Source organism: Priapulus caudatus, unplaced genomic scaffold, assembly GCF_000485595.1.
Source record: "Priapulus caudatus unplaced genomic scaffold, Priapulus_caudatus-5.0.1 Scaffold1073, whole genome shotgun sequence".
Lineage (NCBI taxonomy): Eukaryota > Metazoa > Priapulida > Priapulimorpha > Priapulimorphida > Priapulidae > Priapulus > Priapulus caudatus.
Genome location: NW_014578134.1, coordinates 95,898 through 98,357, shown reverse-complemented (window position 1 = coordinate 98,357; position 2,460 = coordinate 95,898).

The window sequence follows — 2,460 nt, the reverse complement described above, 5'->3', positions numbered from 1 at the left end:
TCTGCTTCTCCTCATCTCCTTCTCTTCTCTCGTCTCTTTCTCGTTCCTCCGTCTCGGCTTGCTTCTTTCTCGCCCGTAGTCCCCCTTGCCTCTCGGCGCTGCCCTCTTTCTCTCTCTCGCTCTCTCGTCTCTTCTGCTATCCCTGTCTTGCTCGCTCAGTTCTATCCGCGCTTTCTCTCATTTATCTTTCGTTCCTTTCTCTCTCTCTCGCTCGCGGATTGCTCGCGCTCTTCTTGCCGCCGCTGCCTTTCCGGCGTCTTTCTTCCGCTCTCTCTCTCTCTCGCTCGCTTGCTCGCTCTCTTGCCCGCTCTTCCGGCTCTTTCTCTCCCACACTCCCTTCCTTCCCTCCGCTCTCTCTCTCTCCTCTCCGCTCTACGCTCGCGGTGTGCACGTTCTCTTGCCCGCCATCTTCCGGTCTCTTTCTCGGTCTCCCACGCCGTCCCTCCTTCCCTCCGCATCTCTCTCTGCTACTCTCTGGCCTGCAGTCTATCGGCAGATGCAGCTGCACTCACACTGCATTTCATGATCAGCGAGGGAGATTTGCAATTCTGATAGATTTCCCCGCTGGCCTAATCCGACAAAGCTTCCCCCCGCGTGCGCTTCTCTAGCTAGTTATAGTTTATCGTCTGCTGTCGAGCCTCATATAGCGACACCTGCTGGCGGTACGCGTGCGCATGCGCGCACCTATAAAGTGGATTATTACCCACCTGTCTAACGATCAAGCTGTCCCAGCCAGACATGCGGGTGTGGGCTATATTTTGTAGACGCTCTCCCTCCTCCATTTCACCCTATCCTACCATTTTTCGTTCGTCTGTCTTCAGGCGTCCTCGCTTCCTCCGGGTGTTTGCTTGCGCTAATGTGTCTGCTGCTGCTGGCCGGCGTCCCTCGTTTTTTCTCGCCTGCGCGATCCAGCGGAGCGGCAAATTGAGAGAGGAAACGTCGGGAGAAATGGGATAATGCCTCTCCTTACACGCTCTCCTGTCTCGCTCGAGTGGTGGTGGTGGTAGTGGTGGTAGTGAGTGTTCCCTGTCTTTATCGTTGTTTGGCCGCCTGATCGGGGCCCACGGTGGTGTGGTGTGTGTGTGGTGGTGTGTGTGTGTGTGATGTGTGTGTTTGTGGTGCGTTGTGTATGTGTGTGTGTGTCGTGTGTGTGTGTGTGTGGTGTTGTGTGTGTGTGTGTGGTGTGTTGTGCTGTGTGTGTGTGTGTGTGCTGTGAGAGTGTGTGTGCATGTAGTGTGTATGTAGTGTGTGTGTGTGTGTGTGTGTGTGTGTGTGTGTGTGTGTTCAGTGTGTGGTGTGTGGTGTGTGTGGCTGTGTGTGTGCTGTCGTGTGTGTGTGTGGCGTGTGTCGTGTGCGCGTTGGTTTGTTGTGTTGTCGTGTGTGTGTGTGTGTGTGTGTGTGTGTGTGTGTGTGTGGTGTGTGTGGTGTGTGTGGGTGTGTGTGTGTGTGTGTGTTTGTGTGTGTTGTGTGTGTGTGTGTGTGTGTGTGTGTGTGTGTTGTGTGTGTGTGTGTGTGTGTTGTGTGTGTGTGTGTGTGTTTGTGTGTGTGTGTGTTGCTGTGTGTGTGTGTGTGTGTGTGTGTGTGTGTTGTGCTGTGTGTGGCCTGTTCGGTGTGCGCGCGTGTACGTACGTGTTCGTGTGCGTGTGCAATGTACGTGCGTCCTTCCTGTTGTCGTTAATGGGTGCCGTGTAGACGGAGAGGTGGGCTATCGCGAATGCTATTACGCGCAACATGTCCGCTGCGTAACGACGTCGTAATAACACGCTAGAGGTGACGCCGTTAAGGTCATCATTGATGATCTCACGATGATCGCTGCTAAACGCCAACGACGTCATGACTACTAATGATTATCGGCTGGACACAGTCGTCAGGGCGCCTGGGTCCGGCCCTTGTGTGGAGTAAGCGCAATGGATGACGGTGGCCTGGGGGCGATGCTGGCATCTCAGGAGGATGCGAGTAATTAGAGCGGTGACTCATTCCCGCTGATCTTTATGACGTCATCTACGGCGGGTGTCCGGCTGTGTTGTGGTTGCTCTAGTACTATAGCCCTTGTTGCCACAGGCCCATGCCCTGTGGCAACACGGGCTATAGTACTAGAGCTACGTTGTGGTATACCTTCTCGTGGCGGCTTGAAGCCTTAGAGATTATGGGGAGGTGGAGGAAAGAGGAGCAATGCGTGTGACTTTGCTCGATAGCTGAGAAAGATGCTAGACGGTTCGTGACACCAGCGAGCCGCTGCTGGTGTAACGCGAGCCAAAGATCACAGCTAGGGGGCCGCTCCCGTTCGCGTAAATCGTCCCCCCTCTACACCAAATCTCATATTCTGTTTAGCTGCTCGTGCAAAAAATGTTCAGGATCTTGTCCAAGGGATTAAAGCGTGCCGCTGAAGTGGATACGTACAGCGCTGGAGTGGGTGCGCTAGCCTGATCTTACACTGCCCACGGCGGTCTCTTTAAGTTA